This window comes from Lissotriton helveticus, chromosome 8 (genome assembly GCF_964261635.1).
Source record: "Lissotriton helveticus chromosome 8, aLisHel1.1, whole genome shotgun sequence".
In the NCBI taxonomy this organism is placed as follows: Eukaryota; Metazoa; Chordata; class Amphibia; order Caudata; family Salamandridae; genus Lissotriton; species Lissotriton helveticus.
In genome coordinates, this window is record NC_136069.1 from 1,480,681,312 (window position 1) to 1,480,687,311 (window position 6,000).

Consider the following 6,000-nt stretch of genomic DNA (forward strand, 5'->3'; position numbering starts at 1 on the left):
ACAGAAACATAACCTGAATTGCAGTCGTTTATTGCCAGTTTATAAACTTTGTAATAGGTAAATAAATTTGGACTATTTGAGAGCATAAGCTACCTTTATGTTTGTATCATGAAAAACAAAAGTTGTGAATGCAGGGAATAATATAATGTTCAAAGACAACATGAACATCTATGTATGCAACTGTTGTAAAATTAATAGACGCTAATTAAAAAAAAAATAAGGAATTACTTAGTTCATGTATTATCTTCGTTGCTAACTTCCTCAATCAAAATATTAAAAGGGAAAATCATTTTGGTCAGGTACTCTATTAGCACCCATTTGTCAGCAACATGGCTGTGGCAGATGCAGCACCTCTCTTAGTAGCCAGCCGCGGTCGGTTGTGGGTGTACCTGCAGGGCGGTGACGTGGGGAGGGGGGTAGTAATGTATTGATTACGGACCTTTACGGGTATGTACACATTTAAATAAATAAAACAAATTTCGTTGCAAGCACTGCATCGCATTTGGTGAAGCAGTGCGAGCAACGAAATTCGTTTTATGGGAGTACCGGCAGGGGCGGTGACGTGGGGAGGGGGAGGGGCATTTTCGTTGCACACACTGCATCGCATTTTGTGATGCAGTGTGTGCAACGAAATTCGTTTTATTTATTTTTATGTTTACTTACCTTTTAAAGTCCGTAATCCATATATTACTACCCCCCCACCCTGCCCCTCCCACTACCGGCCGCGGCTGCAGTATGTTGTGGACTTCTGCCTTTTTAGTAAAGTCCTGAGTAAACATATTGGTGTAGTGTGCTAAACACATCACTTGGATGTATCCACCATCTGCCCTCACCCTGACAATGTTAATGCCACTCTCAGTGGCAACAAGTCCAATCCTGGTATTCTGGGGTTTCAGCCATTCATTGCTCTTGACATTTAATTATTTTAGTATGTTAGCAGGTGTGTGCACTTTCTCCATGAAGAAATTACAACAGTTGTGTGGCATCAAATGCCTTGAAAAGCAACTTTACTGATGGTTCCTATGGTTCTTCTTTCCTTAACCCAATCGATATGACACACTGTACAGTGATGCCTATACAATCCATAGCTTAAATAGTGGCCCACACTTCTGTGTAGAGAGATGAAGAGACTGCATTGCATACCCTTCAGGGATTTAGCAACCAATCCATACACTTGACTTTCCAGCGGAGGCGCAGCTACATATGAGAAATAGATGTGAGTTGAAACTTTTACTTTAGACAAATAAAAAATGGACTTCAGAAATTAAGAAGAAACCTCTCAATTCAAAGTAAAAGGCAGAAGGCCAAGCATATACATTCCTGACATTGCCGATTTTTTATATCAGCAAGATTATGGGTAAATCACGTTCGAATTCCCATAGTACCTATGAAGGTGGGATGCCAAATGTGTCAAAGGTAGCTTAGAGGTCTAGCAATGAAAGGAGGGTGGCATCACCTTCATCTGTGTTAAAGACGCCATTGTCTACGATGTGTGAAGTAGCGATCTCCATACAGCACTGTTAGCTCACGCCACATTGGCAGTCGCGCATGAGATGATTAGGATTGATGTTATTTTTTTAGTTGAACACACACTGCTTTTTCAATTAAATTTAAATTAAATGGTAAGTGAATAATGGGCCAGAAGTTGACAAGGTAATCCTGGTTTCCTGGTTTCTTTAGATGCGGGAGTATCTGGTCTGCCTTGAGAGCTTCTGGGAAAATGCCTTGAGGGTGGGAGTCACTGACAATTATAAGTAGGGGTAAGAAAATGATACACTAGAGAGCTTTAATGGAGGACAATGGTAAGATATCATCTTCATAGGAAGTGGCTTTGAGGAAGTTGAGTATGTCAGCGAGATCTGGAACAGATCTGGAACAGATGTGGCTCAGACATCTAATAGACATGTATACCTAATAGATGTGTAACAATCAGGTTGATAATATATGCTGCAGAGAACAGCAATCTAGAGGTGTCACTAGATGAGTAAATGGGACTAGGTACAGTTGTATTGATATATATATAAACATAGTTACATGACGCCGTACATTAAGTGCTTCCTCTGGGTAAGAATTATGAGCTGTGACAACAGTTCGTAACATGGAATGCATTGGCTATAGGTTAAAATGAGCTATGACATTGTAACCAATTAAACGGGTATGGAACCATCTTTATTTCTCTAGTGTTCACAGGAGGAAGGTATGGCCATGGTGGTTTGCCCAGGTCTAGCATTTCTTTGATTGAAAAGTGTTGTTTTTACTTGTGCTTTGATCAGAAACCGTTTTAAGGAACAAGGGAACCCAATATGCGATTGGTCAGGGACCTTGGGTATGTATATTATTACTAAAGACAGTGGTCCCTAGACAGCTGCTGAATTTACGAAATAATCAATATAGCCAAATAGCTGCTATGTTTTTTGTCCAGCTGGAGGGAAATTTAATAGTCAATAAATATATAGAGCTTTATTTGCATTGGTGTCTTCATATTACCTAAGTCTACTATGAGTAAATGTTTTTAGACTTTTTCTTGTTGCCTGAACCGTTTTTCCAATCTTTTGTTTGTCGTATTGTGGTAGTAGGACCCAGGCGGTGTCCCACCTGTATTGTGTGTGAATGTTTTTGCTCTATATATTTATTGACTATTACATTTTCTGTTCAGCTGGACAAAGAATATAGAAGCTATTTAGCCTATATTTATTATTTAGTAAATTCAGCAGCTGTCTAGGGACCACTGTCTTGACCGGAAACCGGCCATGCGGTACCAATCACAAACATGCCTCAGATGAGTCGATGAGCTGTAGTAAAGCCCTGGAAAACATCACAGGGGCTCATTCAGGGCCGTACTGGCCGTAGCGGGCACCGAGCAATCCCCCAGTGCGCCGCACGGGTGGGGGCCGGTTTTGGGCCCCTGGGGGCCCCCAGGGGCCCAAAACCAGCCCCTACCCGTGCCAAATTCCCTGTATCAAATTCCCTGTACCAAAATCGTCCGAAAACCGGCCATGGCAAATAGCTCGGCGGCACCTCCAACCCCCACGAGTGGGGAGGGGGCGACGGCCGAGCACTTTGCCAGGGCCGGTTGTGGTTCCCAGTCCGGCCCTGGGCTCATTTATTTATTTATTCTAGATGTCCTCATTTTAAGGATCATTAATCATCAGACCACACCCCAGCATGTTGTTGACTTCAGAAGTTAGCAGCAATCAGTCCTTAACTCGAGCCGGTGGTGTCTGGTGCTCAGTACCAGCACTTAATTGACAGCACCAGGGCAGTGAAAGTCTTCCACAAGGTGGCAATGTCTGGCAAATTTAGAGACGACCATAGCCACAGTAAATTATTAACTTAATATGCATTAAAATGAATATAACCTGAGCCCAAGCCATTCTTATATCTTTGGGGGCCTGAATTATCCAAACTGTCATACTTGTAGGAGTGTGAATGTCAGTACTTATGTTGTTACTATCATTGGCGGCGCTGGCAGGGGGATATGTGATACAAGCTGCAGTGGCCTCCTGACGAGAGACCAGGCACTTATTGTTTTGCAAATTAAGCACTGGTCACAATGACTTTAAAGTATTGTTCTTTCACGCGTATGTTCCATCATCCTGCTAGATTGCCACACGCCCACAGTTGGTTTGTCTGTTTGTTTGTTTGTTTGTTTGTTTGTTTGTTTGTTTGTTTGTTTGTTTGTTTCTTTCTTTCTTTCTCTGTTTGTTTATTTCTTTTTTATTTCCGATTAATAGCAATTAGGCAGGTAATTTTGCTACACCCTGCTACTGGACATTTGGAAATGCGATCAATTAGTTCATACTTCGCACAGTAAAATAAAAAAATGTTGGGAAAAAAAGGAGAGCAATTTGCAACCAATTTTGTTATATTTCTGGATCTAAAACATAAACGAAAGCCTGAAGTGGAGCCACATGTAGCATGTCCAGATCTGCAGGCACAGTGGATGATGCCAATTTAGATTTGCGACAAGTTGCAGACTGTCATCTCTCTGGAAACAATAAAACGTAAACATAAAACCTAAACATCTCTGTAAAGTGAGGGCCACACACAATCTGTGCACCGACTCGGGGATCTTCGAGCCACTCTTAAACAGTTCAAGCAAAGCCGCATATAGAAAGGGCACCATTTCACCGTGTTTCTTCAACTTTAATAAAACTAGACATGCAGTGCTTCTGCTGTGTGATTAATATCTTTGTTTTTCATAAATTGTAAAAGGATAATAAGAACAGTTGGAATTTAGCATTTCACACCGAGTGTATTATTCTGCACACGGAGAGCACTGTTAAGAAAGCTCGGATGACAGCGCTTAATTAAATCTCACTCGTTGTATAAGACCCTTGGCATCTGTTCCAACAGTGAAAGTTGAGGCGAATTTCACGCTAAAGAAACAAAAACTGGGCTAGCACCTCAACGCTAGTAAAGGATCGCCATAGGTCTGATACAGGTGCTCGATGGTGGTGGCATATAATTAAAAAGAAACATTCAGAAGGAAAAAAAAACTCAATTTTTTTTGTACTGCGCTTCGGACAACAAACTTTATTTACTTTATATGCCCCACGTTACCACAGTTTCCTCTGACATTTTAGAATTCAATGGATATCTGACCAACTGTTAGTCATAAAAAGTATTGCCAAATTAATTAGGTAGTTAATAAAAAGCTGAAAACATAACAATTTAACTTTTATTGAGTTTGGAAGTTAAATAATGATAAAAAAAAGGTACTTGCAGAGCCAATCGGTCTTAGTCAGGAACATGTTGGATTTTGCAATGCTTTGTGACTTATCCCAGCTGGCCATTGTGAATATGGATTTCTAAAAATAAACTAAAATTTATTCAAAGATGGCCTAGCAGATGCAAGCACAACCACAGCAGTCTTCCTAGGGAGTGTGTTTTGAAAAATTAAAAACAAAGGCAATTAAATATGACTCAATGCACCTTCATGAGAAGCCATCTTGAAATTGTCAGAAAGCATTTTAAAATGGCCACCCACCAACTGCACGACAGGTGGGAGGACACTGGCTGAAGATATGGAAGCTGGCTATTGAACAAAACGTAGAAGGAAGGGGGAGCATGGAGAGGGAAAGATAAAAAGCCCCTCACATGCACAGTAGCACAAGGTCTGATTTTAGCAATGGAACGGTATGTCAACCTTTCAAATATTATGAGACCGAAATGCTAATGTGCGTGGCAATCATAAGAAAAGGGAAAAATCAAGAGCATCCAAACGTGATAAACTATCCAGTCACAAGGAAGGGGCTGACCTAAAACACAATCTAGCTATATGTGATTTATTGGAAACAACGGGGCATATTATCAAGGGGGGCGATAGGCAATTTTTGCTGCTTTAGCGCCCGTTTTCGGCCACTAAGCGGCGATAATACTATCGCCCTATTAGCAAGGTGTCGCTAACACCAGTTAGCGACAGCTTGTAGACGATAGCGAGCAGTTTGGGGCCCGCTTAGCATGTCAGCGATATTTATCGCTAATGACATGCAAAGTGGGCGTACCCAACCTGTTAGCGACTGAAAGCAGTCACTAACATCGCTATAGCCTATTACCAACACAATGGAAATATTCGCGCTAAACGTGAATATCTCCAAAAACTAACACCTGCTCAGACCAGTTCTTAGCCATTATATCCAATGGGAGGTGGATATAATGGCTAAGACCCTGTTAGCAATAATGCGTGAATATCGCTGTATTCTCGGCGATATTCACGGATTTCGCCGCTGTCGCCGGGAATTTTATCGCTTTTGAGATAAACGTTGCTAATAGCACGTTATCTCAGCGATAAAATCCCGTGATGCGCGGCGATAAAAAAATTGCCGCTAACCCTACTTAGCGATAAATATCGCTATTTGTTGGTAATATGCCCAAACATTTCTTGTCAACAGTTAGCTAAAGCTGTCAGTAGTCGAGACAAATAAAGGCACCTTTGATAGTTTACTTCGATACAGCTGTGTAGTGTAACAGAGCACACATATATCTAAAATACGAAGC